Here is a 14794-nt window from a genome sequence, read left to right as displayed (position 1 = left end):
CCCACACCCTCCCTACCAACCAGGACAACGGGTCTGGCTCTCCACGAAGAACATCAAGTTGCTACCAAGCAGGAAGCTCAGTCCCAGGTATGTTGGCCCTTTCAAGATACTAAGACAGATCAATGATGTATCATACCAATTGGAGCTTCCTGCTGACTATCATATCTCTCCCTCTTTCCATGTGTCCCTCCTCAAACCCACCCACTGACCCTGGCCATGAAGCCCCAGAACCACCACCACCACTGGACTTTGATGTAACTCCAGCATATAGGGTGAATGTGTTACTGGACTCGAGATGAAGAGGGGGTCAGCTCCAGTATCTGGTGGACTGGGAAGGCTATGGACCTGAGGAGAGGTCATGGGTAGCCGCCCGGGACATTCTGGATCCATCACTCATCGAGGAGTTTCATCAGGCCAGACCCGACCGCCCAGCACCGAGACCACGGGGACATCCACGTCGAGCTCCAGGAGTCGCTCCTAGGGGGGGAGGTTCTGTAATGCCAAGACAGCAGAGGGAGCCCTCGCCCGAGTACTGACCGTGCTCCACTTCCTCTGCTTTCACTTCCTGTTTGACTCTCATATAAACTGAGACCAGTCCATGTGCTGATCGCGAAGTATTGCCAGTTTATCTGCCTTACCAAGCGTTATTCTTCCTCTGTCCCTGATCGGTTTCCTGTGTATGATTCTGCCTGACTTCTTGACTCACGTTATTTGTACTTTGCCCCTTTTGGTCTGACGCCTGATAGGACTGATGTTTGTGTTTGGACTGCCTCTCCACTATTGTCTCTGCTTCTGCCCTTGTGTATGACGAACGATCTGCTTGCTTCTCTGACTTTGACCCTCTGCCTGATTATCAACATCTGTTTAAAGCCTTGACCTTTAATAAACTTCTGCTCATGGATTCTAACCAAACTCCAGCGTCTCTGTTACATAAAATATATATTGCTCATTGTTAGTAAGTTCAGTAACACTGTTTTGATTTTAGACAGTTCATTTTAAAGACATTCTGCTAACTATAAGTAACTTTGTAACTACACATCAGCTAGCAGTCATTCGAGTATTAGCCGACTGTCTGCTAAATATCTGCTAACACTTTATTGTGATGCTCTCCCAACATTTTACTGACCATAAGTAACTTTGCAAGTGTATCTGTCAACTTATTCCACTAACTTTAACTTACCTTACCTAACCTCAGAGTTAGCTGGTAAGTAGTTGCAAATTAATAAGAGTTAGATGTCATGTAGTTGCATTCCAGTTAGTAGAATGTCTAAATCGGACTATCGAAACAGAGTGTAACCATTAGTTCAACTTAGCTAATGCATTAACCAATGTTAACAAATGATATCTTATAAGTGGGTAACATTTAACCTAGTGACAATAGGGTCCCGATAGTTAAGGTTAGTCAATAAAAATGCAGTTGTTTGTTATTTCATGTTAGCTCAGGTCCATTAAATAACATGAATAGTACATTAACCTTAACTTTTGTTATTAAATAAACATGAGCAGTTTGCTTTTTACGCGATTGACCCACGTTCGATTCTAGCTTTTGTCAAACTCATGCTTCTCCTTTTCCCATTACATGCCAGATCAGAAATGCATTTATTTTAAAAAAAAATTTAAGTAAACATTTGAAAAGTGGAAATAAAACGCTGTGTAAGCTTAGCTGTAGGTAGGTTTTTGTCCCAATAAAGTGGCATTAATCTAAGAAAATGTATAAGTTACACTCAATGTTATTGCATACTGTTTTATAATGTACTACAGAACTGCAGTATAAATATCTGCCACCTAACTACTATTTACATGCCTGTTGCAAAAGAAAATGCTGCTATTTTAGTTTAAACAGAATTTCATTATTTGCACTTAGCATTAATAATTACACACTTTTTCCACTTAAAAGGCACAATATGTAATTTTCGCCGCTAGAGGGTGCGTATTCAAAATAAACAGAGACAAAGGCATAATTTGATGACAGCGTGACTGAGTGTGGAATCATGGGAGCTGTGGTCTTCGTCCCCACAGCCGATGCAGTCCGACGGGACTCGGGCAGAAATCATGTTCATGGATGAGCTGATGATTTATTAACGTAGTAGAATGAAGCAGGGTGAGGCTGAAAGCTGTCGAAGCGAAACAAGGCACTGAACGAGTGTGACACAGCACGAAAGCAGCAGAGCTTTTATGCCACAGTCGACCACTTCTTCCAGTCATGCGTATGTGGGGGGAAAAAAATAAAATAAAGTTGTTACAATGCTATTGTGCAGTCATCTCCAGTCTATTAAAACACACATGTTTGGTGTTTCCATGGTTTTCTACAAAACCGGAAATCGAGGAGTTATGACATCATTGGCAGGCTACACAGTAGGCACGTTTCCATTACAGATTTGCACAAAACTTTGGCGATATTTTTTTAATGTCAATAAAAAAGTATTGCGAAATGACGGCGTTTCCATTAACCAATGTTATGCGACTAAAACGTAACCTTTTGCCTCTCGCGATGTCATGGCGACGGATTTTGGCTATATTTATTCAAAGGAGGCTTATGCATGTATCTTTACAGAAGCAGCAAAGAGAGCCGCTTCAGAAACGTGCGTGGCGCGGCTGGAATAAACCATAGACTGTATAAAAACATTAACACAAGCATTGAGTGGCCGCAATCAGCTTCAGTGACCATATCAGAGCCACACTGCACCACAGACGTGTGCAATGTAAATTGTCTAAGTACATTTACATTTAGTCATTCAGCAGACGCTTTTATCCAAAGCGACTTACAATTGGGGGATACATAAAGCAATTCTTCTTAAAGAGGCAAACAGACACATGAAGTGGTTGTAATACCAAGTTCTTAAACATTGTGCAAATAAGTACAAGCTAGAAAGAGAAGGAATAAATAAAGAGAGATAATTTTATTTATTTTTTTATGATGGTCAAGCAGCTTCGAAAGAGATGAGTTTTCAGCTGTCGCTTGAAAATGGTCAGGGATTCAGCATTCCAGATAGGGGTGGGAAGATCCTTCCACCAGCCAGGAGTGGTGAACGAGAAGGTTCTGGGAAGTGATTTTGAGCCTCTCTGTGATGGTACCATGAGGCGTCGCTCACTAGCGGATCTCAGACTTCTGAAGGGGATGTAGATTCATAGTAGTGAGTGGAAGTAGGCGGGTGCGGAGTCTGTGGCTGTTCTATATGCAAGCATCAATGTCTTGAAATTGATTCGAGCCGCAACCGGTAGCCAGTGCAATGAGATAAAGGGCTCGTTGAAGACCAGTCGTACCACTGCATTCTGAATCATTTGTAGAGGTTTGATTGTGCTTGATGGAAGTCCAGCCAGAAGAGCATTGCAGTAGTCCAGCCTAGAGATGACAAGGGCCTGGACAAGAAGTTGTGCAGCATGCTCCGTTAGAAAGGGCCTGATCTTTCTGATGTTGTGCAATGCAAGTATTAGTGCAAGTGCAAGTATTAATAGTAGGGAAAGCCCCTTATACTCCAGCACAGCCACTTATGAAGTGTTTCTTGGAGGTTATAGTACATTGACGAATGATCATATTACTTTTTACAGACGCCATGTGACCTGTAAATGTGAAAAAGCCATTTCCATTGCAGTTTTGCGAATTAATCCTTTTGCGCATTGCCTGAAAAACCACCTCATGCGAGCGTAAAAACTTTTGCGATATATGGCCATTTTTGCGAAATTGACGCATTTCCATTAAGCGTATTTTCAATTCACGCAATTTGAAAGGTAATGGAAACGCACCTAGTGACATGTTCCGTGTCATTAGCTAAAATTGCATCTCTCTGGATTTAAACATTCAGGATAAAGTACACAAGTCAGCAATATAAATATAACACCGTTCTGGTTTTTGTACATTAATAAAAATAAAAAAAACGTGCCTTTAAAAATGTAACCGCCAAAAATAGTTCAATTAAAAGACAGCTCAGTGTAGATTCAGGTCTGTCCAGTTATGAAATGTTGAATTGTGCATTATAGCAACGTTTACTACTATGAAGCCTTAGTAAAACGATCCATTAGCACAATTGTTTGCAAGTTAACCACCTTGACAGCTGTGCTGAATTAATGTTTAGTGTTTGGCATAACAGTTAAGCGTACTACGCCAAAACATTTGTTGCTTATTGTATATGGTTTCACACACACACCAGTCTTAAAGTTAAATAAAAAGCACTGTTCTGGGCAGTAAAGCCATTTTGAACACAGCCAATGTTCACAGGTCTGTCTTTAAAAGTAAAGTTAATATTTCCCTACTGAGAACAGGGAGCTTTTCCTTCTTGAAGGAGACTAGGTGCAGTAGGACTACCAGTTTCCCCACATTTACAGCACACTCAACCAAATGGGTTACACTAGACAAGAAACCAGATTAAACGTCTCCATTTATTGAAAACCAGCTAAAGTCTTCTGTCGCTCTTGAACCATTACAGGACCGAGTGAGGCCTTGCCTTCCCACTGAACGCCTAGAGAAAATAAAAAGCAAATACCCAAGTTAAGTAGAGCACTTGAAGGGTCAAAAGCAATCTTCAAGCAGCTACCTACCCCCAAAAGGAGCAGCATTTCCTCCATCAGGACCACATGTTGAGTCACAGCAACCACAAGCCTGGTGGTTCCCATCAGCAGCAAACCACCTGCAACAAGAAAAATCAGACACTGCACCATCAACATGTTCTTAAGTAGCATGAACATACCTGTTGGAAAAGGAACATGATTTGCGGAGAGCATCACTGGGTGCAGAAGCAAGAGTGGCCTTCACAATACACGTTATGTAGATCTGCAAGAGACAGGTAGGAGGTCACAAAACCAAAGCAGATGGGAAGGTCAAATTCATTCAACATAGTACCTACAGAAGGACTGTATCCTCCCTGGAACATGAAGGCCTCCAGCTGAAACCGGATCTTGTCTTCCTGGGTTCGAGGCATGAAGCTGGAGCTGGAAGCTGTAGCCTTGGCATCCACAAGGCACCTGATAAGCGACAAACGCAATGTCAGCTCTATAGCATTGGGTCACTAGACTTTACCCTATTTTCAGTGACCAAGTGGTCACAGAACAAACTACTCTAGAGAACAGTGATTTTACCCATGATTCTCAATGAAGGAATATCTCGGAAGAGCGGAACTGCACCATTGGTACGGGTAATCGGAGTGCCAGCAAGTGCCTCAGGAGTGTAGGTAACAGCAAAGGTGTAGACAAGCTCATCCTCAGTCATCTGTAAGAGATTGAAATCGTTACCAAGAGGATTCTCAATGCTCTTAAAAGGATCAAAAGGTTTTAGCAGCCATGCCATATAACTACTTTTGGTCCTCCAAAGCAGCTTTCAGTGAGCAATTCTTTACATTCCCACTATAGAGAATGGAAAGGTCCTGTGAAATGTTAAACAGTCAAGTAAGAAATGGGGTGTACAAATCCAGTAAGACTTAACAGTTCTTACCATCAGCACACTATTGCAGTCCTGTAGTTCATATTCAAAGATGAGCACCCTAGAGGCAGAGTCCTCACCGACAACAGGACAGCCTCCCATAGACAAACCAGATGGCTGGATCAGTTGACCATTGCTAAACAAATCCTTCTTTACCTCCACAAGAACCCGGTTCTCACCGCATTGAACAGCCACACTACTGGGAGTCACGGGTTGCCTCAACTGGAAGTCCACTGCCAACTCGCTTTGCACCTCTGGAACGATGGGGAACCTCCAGTCCAAAGGCTTGACTGGACCCTGCAACAGCTGCTTCTCCTGAAAACCAAGAGGCTCTTGCACAAATCCTCTGGAGTCCTGACTCTGAAACGGAGAAGCCTTCTGCAAAGGATTCAAGACCCCTTGAGAAGAAAGAGCAGAACCTCTGAAAGCTTGATCTGACTGTGGCTTCATACTGCTTGGACTTTGACTGTGTCTCAAACTTCCCCATGTACGCGTCAGGTCAAACACCACAATCACAACCAACACGAACACACCTTGCAAGAAGCCCATCCTGACAAATTTTGGCACAATGCTCCAATGCACATCAGCGTTGGCTTTGCTATTTAGTACAGATTTGAATTAAGGTGGCTCCTCCCCTTTCAGCTTAATTGATTAACTTTGATTATCCTCAGGCCCCGTAGAGTTTATTCATCACCAATTGAGAACAGTCAAGAACATCATTAACCAATAGAAAGCTTCATGTGGATCTGAAATTTTAATCTTCTTTTGCTCACTATTTTATAAGAAACACTGACAGTTTGTCCATTATCGATAGTTAATGGCATCTAAAAAGTAAAAGAGTTCATAAAAAAATATTCATTAATAATCATAACTATTCATTAATCATTTTTAGTTTCGTTTTTAGTGTAGTCACTGTGGTTTATTGGTAACATCATACATAAATACAATTTGATGCAACAGTGATTTACTCATATAAATGTGTAGAAAGGAAAATATTAGTAAACTGGCAAAATGGGAGGGACTAAACAGCCCGGAAGTCACCTGTAATTGTTCAGGTACAATACGTGGGCCTAGACATTATTGTCACATTTTTACTTGTCATTGTGTATTTTTAATTCTCTTTGTGTGTGTTTATGTGTGTAAGAGAGAGTGTGTGTGAGTGAGTGAGTGAGTGTGTGTGTGTGTGTGTGTGTGTGTCTGTGTGTGTGTGTGTGTGTGTGTGTAAGAGAGTGAGTGAGTGAGTGAGTGAGTGTGTGTCACTGTGGTTTATTGGTAACATCATACCTAAATACAATTTGATGCAACAGTGATTTACTCATATTAATGAGTAGAAAGGAAAATATTAGTAAACTGGCAAAATGGGAGGAACTAAACAGCCCGGAAGTCACCTGTAATTGTTCAGGTACAATAAGTGGGCCTAGACATTATTGTCCCATTTTTACTCTTCATTGTGTATTTTTAATTCAATGGATGTCAACAGACGTGATGTAATGACGCAGTGCCATGCCTGAATTTCCCGCGAAAACCTATCCGTACCACTCAACTTAGAAAACTTTATTACAAGCTTACCGTTGTGAATCGAGCTAAAGTAAGGCGATCGTTTTTAACACTGGCTGTGTTACGGGGCTGACGAGACGTGAGACTTGCGGATCCATTCGCAGAGCTTTATTAGACACAGACAGAGACGTGGTCATACAGCAGGCATGGGTCAGATGAGGGCAAACAGAGTGATAAATGCTGAAACAATACTCGGCAGAGGGAAGGGATCAGAGTGAGTGTTAAATAGTGAGGGAGTGATATGAAACAGCTGGGTGCAATCAGTGTAAACAGGTGTGTGCAATTCGTGCTGAGTGCAATCAGTGCAATGCATGATGGGAAATGTAGTTTGGGTGCTATGCAACAGTTTGTGTAGTGCGAGAGTCAATGAATAGGAAAGTTCGTTCACCGGATTCGTGACAGGCTGGTTATGTACTTGCTCAAAAAATTATTTTGGATCATTTTTAACCAAAAAAGTTACGGACTGCAGCTTTAAATGCGATGCATGCCACTTTCCTGAATTAAAATGCATAAAACCTACAAATAACCCAATTGAAGGTGGAAAAATCCAAAAGTGGGAAATGTTGTGGAATTGATACAAGCTGAAAACAAAGAGTCTACTCCTAACATACCCATCTAAAATCACACATTTACCAGCAGGTCCCCACCCTGGTCCAGAAGACTCTCAGAAGGCATATTGGCAAACACATTTAAAACCTATAAATTCTATTTGGTGATGCAAGGAGAAATAAAACTACTCATTTGAAGTTACCAACAGATAGAAAGCAATAAGTTCACAACAAGATGCATACAAAATATCTGCAGTATGAAGACGCTGCATGGGGTACTTTTTACCAGAACGCAACGTGCTCCATGCAGTGTTGCCAGATTGGAAATGTCCAAGTATTATACCAGAAGTTCAAAATGATCGTATTTGGAAGAAAATTATCGTTCACGAGTCAAACATTCACAATACAGCTATTTATCTAGATGTTACAACTTTTCAGCACTAATTTTCAATACTTTATTGCTAAACTATCGACCTCAGCTTTGAAAAAAAAAACTGAGCTAAGTGCGGCAGGAATGTTAACTTGTGCTCGTGAGAGAAAGTCATTCTCCACGATGATTGGTCGAGACGTGAGATGAGATGATAGACATGCATAACACGTATGTTAGACTAGTTTAAGTGTTTATGTAGTTAATAAAACCTTACTTGTATCACACTTGATGTGGTTCATTGTTTGCTCATAAATGGAGTCACTTAATCATGCAGATTTATGCTACAAGCTTTTGTAGAATTGTACAGTAAGAAAGTTATTTCCTTTAACCAGGAAACTAACGTTCTTAGAATTGACAAGACAGTTGACCCTGGGAGGTCAGCTAAATATCTACAGCGGATCTAAAATATTCATAATTAATTATAACTAGTTATGATTAATTATTCATATTTCCCATGAGCTGATTCGTTACAATGTTGAAGTCTCCTCACAATCATGAACGTGCACGTACACACAGCTAGATCAAGGAGTATAGAAGCCCTATGATTACATGACTATCATTTGGTGCCACACAATTCTGAAATTATCGTACATTATGGTATTATTGATCGTACATCGTACATAGGTCAAAATTATGGTACAAATACAATAATTATCGTGCGTCTGGCAACACTGGCTCCATGTGAAGTTTCACCTTGAGTGAGTGAACTGGAGGCAGGGAATAGTAATAATTATAAATGTAAGACTTGTATATGTCAGTTACTTCTATACATATACATGTAAACTATAAACTATCACTGTTTATCTAAAAACAATATTGTTAGTAGGACATAGTGTACTTTAATCTCTGCAGCACGTTTCTGAAGTCAAATGACGTCACCTTTGTCTCTATAGCGCTTCATGCAGTACAGATTGGTTCAAAGATAACTTACTGTAATAACAACAGTACATGTTCAAATTGATATTAAGATTATTTATTTATTTATTAGTTTATTCTTTTAATTCACGTTAACTAATTAACCAATGAATTAAATGAGCTAATGTTAAGAAATGGAAACTTATTGTAAAGTGTAACTTTAAAGTGTTATTTTTTATTGATAGTGGCAGCAGTTATTCATCTAATGATGCTGAAATAATGGAGAAGAGCATTACAGGCTGGCATACAACTGATCACATTTCAGCAGTTTAAATACTTGATTCAGGTGTCTGAATCACAGTGACGAAGTGATGCTCTACAGCAGGGGTGTCAAACTCAATTCCTGGAGGGCCGAAGCCCTGCAGAGTTTAGATTCAACCCTAATTAAATACACCTGATCCAACTAATCAAGTCCTTCAGGCTTATTTGAAAGCTACATGGTATGTGTGTTGGAGCAGGGTTAGAAAAAAAACTAACCATCTCAGCACTGAAGCTATGTGGCTAATTACTGCAATTACAAAGGTTTCGCTTCTTTTGTCCCTCAGAGCAGACGATTGATCTCAGCTGGCCTAATGTCAGGGGCTGTCAGTTAGAGGTGAGTTTTGGCTTGACAGCATGACAATGTAAACTGACAAGACTGTGGCTCTCACTCTATTATTTAAACAACGCTTTTTTGGCCCTCCCACTCTTTTCTGACTCCTTTTTGTGGAATGACGAAGTGTTTATCAATAATTCCACAGGCAGATTGAAGCCTGAGGTCACCTTGGTGTGTGTCTGCTGTTGTTATGAGTGAGTTGTGGGAAATATTTTGGCTCTTTCATCTCAAAGGATTATTATTTATTTATTTTTATGTCAGGAAGAGTCAGACAGTTAATGGATTCACACTGGTTGAATGTTCTAATTGGCAGTTGGCAGCTTTTGTCTTTTTTTTTTCACCAACAGTGTTTCAAGATGCTTGTCAGTTTATTGAGCATGAATTTTGTTAAAGAGCCTCAGGGATGGTCATAACTGCCTGTGCAATCAGCATTTTAATTGTTAAGAAAAAATGTAATTAAAAAGTTCCATTATTATATGGACATTAGACAAAGTTTAAACATATATTGTACTGAGAATTAAATGAGTAAACATTTCCACTTCTCCAACTTTTTGGCCTCCTAGTTTACTAATTTGTTTTTAAATAACAATAATTATTATTATGCTTTTTTTTTTTAAGAATTATAATTTAAAATGCTGACAAATTCAGTAAAAACAGTATTATTGTGAAGTATTATTGCAACTAAAATTAACAATTTTGTATTTGAATATAATTTAAAATGTAATTTATGAATTAATGAATGAGTGCAGGAATTGAATTGAATTGAATTAATTAATTAATGAATAGCATACGAGACTTGAAAAAATAAAATAAAAATAAAAATCTTAATGATCCAAACAGTCCAAACATCACAAAACATTCATTCCAAAGAATCGAAAGAATCGTTTAACAAGTATTGTAGGTGTGTCTCCTTAATTACTGTTTCTTTATTTTTAAGATTATATTCAACAATTTCATAATTTCATTTTTAATTCATACTCACGAGTTTTCAAAATATGATCACAAATGCAATGTATTTACCATAAAATACAATGTCATTTTAATAGGGCAAGGACAGTTTTCTTTGTTGACAGGTCTGTAAAGTGCATTTCCACCGTTACTCATGTCACTGGAATTAAAAATTCCGGTGACACTAATTAAAATGAACACTAAAAAAAAAAGAATGTTTTTTCTATAATATTTATTCAAGGTGATTTTCATACTTAAAGCATACATTCATGTAAAAAACAAAGCAAAAAAAAAAAACAAGGATAAACATTTTGGTGAATATATGTTTTCCACGACTCAACTAGAGGCAGTAAACATGTCATAAATGTATTTCTCCACAGCTGTTAACTGAGGCAATGGTTAACCTGAGCTCTAGAGTACATGTACTCAGCATTTCAGTGGAAGGATGGCTAATTAACACAGCATCTGATCCACTGACCTCATACTTTTATCCCTCCAGTAGCTCCCTCTGGGTATCACTGTAAGAAACCCCTCTTATTAAAAAAGGAGATGGAAAGACTATCTGAGCACAAGTGATCAATTTGCAAAACTCTTGTTTTCTTTATCCAAGCCGACATGCTAGATACTGTCACTGGAATTAAAAATTCCGGTGACACTAATTAAAATGAACACTAAAAAAAAAAGAATGTTTTTTCTATAATATTTATTCAAGGTGATTTTCATACTTAAAGCATACATTCATGTAAAAAACAAAGCAAAAAAAAAAAACAAGGATAAACATTTTGGTGAATATATGTTTTCCACGACTCAACTAGAGGCAGTAAACATGTCATAAATGTATTTCTCCACAGCTGTTAACTGAGGCAATGGTTAACCTGAGCTCTAGAGTACATGTACTCAGCATTTCAGTGGAAGGATGGCTAATTAACACAGCATCACAGCAACGTTTTAATCAGCTAATACGATGGTTCAGTTTGATTGTTGCATCATCCAGTGACCATTTTGAGGTCTGTTATCTAAAAGTTAACAGAATCAATATCTCTCATCAGCTGCCACATTTCAAACACATCTCACACCACTTCTGACTTCTGAAGCTGGAGATGATGACATACAGCAGCTGCGATCTCCTTAAGCTGATATGTATATAACACTGCTTTCATGTCCTCTTGGGAATTTTGGTTGATTTTTAAATCTGTTTTGTACAACTTTTTAGACCTAAGAAATGTTTTCATCATTTCAACAACACCCTAAGTGCTTTGATTTCCTTAAAATGAATTAAATTCAAGCTAAACACTAAAATTCAAAACCTGTTTTGGTCACTCTTTAGTTTAGGGGCCAATCACTCTTAACTAACTATTATATGCAACTTTTGTCTCAAACTCCTAATTTGCTGCTTATTAATAGTTAGTGTTACCAACAGGTTACCAGCTTTACCAAGTTTAGGTATGGGGTAGAATTAAGGGATCTAAAATGGTCATGCAGAATAAGGCATTAATATGTGCTTTATAAGTACCAATAAACAGCCAATATGCTAGTAATATGCATGGTAATAAGCAACTAGTTAATAGTGAGAATTGGTCCTTAAAATAAAGTGTTACCATCTATGTGTTTAATCAATCTTGAATACCAAAAATGATGTGGAAGGTTTAGCTGTGCAAGCTGTTGTCTGTATAGTAATTAAGTTCACTCCAAAAGTACTAGGAGAGCTTCATTACAAAACTGCCACTTCCTGATCCATAATGGGAAGCCTAGTAGTGTTTTAAATGTTTGACGAGCGTGAAAAATGATTGAAAGGTTGTGCCTTCCTCCACGTATCCAAAAGCAGGTGCTAAATCCGATGAGGAGGCTGTAACTTACTCTTGTGGGTGTTTGACACGGCATTGAACTGCAATGATCTGATCTACCGGCCTTTGAAATTAGCATGTGGGCTAGATTGGCAGGGTTTGTGCTGTCAGAATCAATTAAAGCACCTAGAATGTCACTGGATCACATAAATATTAGTGAGAGTATATAATCCTGTATAAATATTGCATAAATACTTTTTTTTTTTAAATTTGCAACCAGATATTGTTTGATTCCTTCTCATTGTTGTTTGACTCATTTCAGACCACCTGACATTATGCATGGAAACTACCCAAACACCTGTCTGGCATGATTTGAATGCTCATAAAACATAAACAAACTGAGTTCAATATACAAATTAAAAATAATACAGGCCTGATAAATATCAGTTATATCAAATATTTCTTCTTGAAATCATTGTTTTCTGTTCTGAGATATTGTATGTTGTCGATGCACATCAATAATAAAAAGAATATTGCAATTACTTAAATTCTGTGAGACAAATTCACTAAACAGCTGCACCTATTTGCTCACTGTTTTTTGTGTGTGTGTGTGTGTGTGTGTGTGTGTGTGTGTGTGTGTGTGTGCAAAAGCCTGTGTCTTATTCTCTAACCACCTCCAATACAGTTAAACCAGGCACTAGTGTTGTGGGTATTTAAATTGATAACACAGACAGTGCATTAAATGGTGTTATCAGTGGGCATTCATTCTTAGAAAATGTATGCATTTATTATAATCCTCAATTTTGAATTCCAGCTTGCTGTCATGTCACGTTTTTTTCTTCCTTTGTATGCTTTAATGCATGATCCTGACAGGGTTTTAGAAAAAAATAAAAATAATAATGAAAAACACTCACAAATGAGAAGTTGGTGGAAAAGGGTTAGTGTGGAACTAAGTGCCTTTGTCTTTGTAGAGAAACAGGGTGAGTCAACCATTTAAACACTGTTGAAGTAATGAAATAATATAATTACACTTTTGATAAAATATAATGCACAAAACTGAATATCATGAATGTAGTTGTGATTTATAAAAATTGAATGAAGCTGAAGAGATTCTACAAAACTGTGTATCATAGCCAGCAAGATTTGTAGTGTAACAAAGAACAGTGAAACCTTTCACTGAGAGTGCATTTTTACATACTAAGGTGTGTAAGTCAATCTACCCCAAAGAGTAAAAACATTCCCTGGGTTAGTTGTTCAGGGGAGAACTTTGCAGTGTCTGCAAATGCTAAAGGAAAGAGCAAATTTGTGCCATTCTCACTTACAGTCCCTAAAAGGAGTAAAAGCTGGTAACCTGTTGGTAAATTTGGAACTGGATGTTTTTCGAGCAACAGATGATACCATAGATTTAGAAGGTTTTGGGGAGCACCCGAGTGCATTGAACCAGAAGCTAAACAGGTGCAAATGTATAAATAGGTGCAGGTGTATAAATCTGTTGAAAGCTTTTTTGTTGTTTGCTTTGGAAATATCTCAAACTATATTGGTGAGACCACAAAAAAGGCTCTGCTTGCCAATTGATCAATAGTGCACCTAAATCTGAATTTTTAAGACCATGTTATGGTCCTAAAATTAAGCTTTTGAATTGAACATTTGAACACTTTGTTGTTATAAAATGTATGCTAATAATTTACTAGTGCTGGGTAATGATTACAAATTTTAATTGTGATTAATCGCATGATTTTTCTGCTATTAATCACGATTAATCACATTGTTATGCGCAAAATTCAATAATGAATTCAAAAGTAGTGTATTACACACTTTTATTTTAAAAGTACTGCTGTATGAACAAAAGTGCAATAACATTTGGTTTGCAGACACTTTAAACAAACAAGATGCTTTTTTACAGTAGTTTTCCCTTTACATGGTAGCAGTTAAAATATGTCTTGCAAATCTCAACATAAACATTAATGTAATCAAATTAAAATCTCCTTTTCATACAACTCATGCATTCTTCTTGTGATGGTGCGTCTTCAGGGAGGCTTATACGTGCCATCATTCGTTGTGATCCTAAGACGTTCACCTATTTTTGATGGACGCATCCATTGTTGACAGCATCGATTATGATGGGCTATTTAGCATTTTGTCGCGTGGCACTGCTCGTGTCCGTGTAGACATGATGTCACTGATTATAATGGGTTCTATAGTATTTTGTTGCATCGCGCCACATCCAGTGTAGACACGGTGTTAGGCCCTCCCCAAATGCTCTCATTGGTTGAGACGCATGATGACGCCCATCCCAAACTAGTACTGATCAACATCCCACCCCTCCTGTGACCCATGTTTTGTCTGTATGTGTATTCAGAGCCAGTGAGCAACAGACTTTCAAAATAATAATAATAATAATAATAATAATAACTGTGTTAAGTAAGGGATAATGTACATCCAGCCGGTTGTTATCGCAGAATAACCTCCGACAAAGTGATCAGGACACGGAGGGGTCTTGCATCACCATGAAGGGGGTTATTCAGCGATAACAACCGGCTGGATGTACATTATCCCACTTATTACATGGCTACTTGCCACCTAAGTAAATAATTAGACACAAAA

The 14794-nt window shown here is 38.3% G+C and overlaps 1 pseudogene; it reads right to left on the bottom strand.

Moving 5' to 3' along the window:
- Positions 1–4358: 4358 nt before the first annotated feature.
- LOC107591873 (zona pellucida sperm-binding protein 3-like) lies at positions 4359–5977 on the bottom strand (annotated as a pseudogene).
- Positions 5978–14794: the final 8817 nt, after the last annotated feature.

This window comes from Sinocyclocheilus grahami, unplaced genomic scaffold (assembly GCF_001515645.1).
Source record: "Sinocyclocheilus grahami isolate Dianchi unplaced genomic scaffold, SAMN03320097.WGS_v1.1 scaffold147.1, whole genome shotgun sequence".
NCBI classification, from domain to species: domain Eukaryota; kingdom Metazoa; phylum Chordata; class Actinopteri; order Cypriniformes; family Cyprinidae; genus Sinocyclocheilus; species Sinocyclocheilus grahami.
This window is presented reverse-complemented; position numbering and strand designations above follow the sequence as displayed.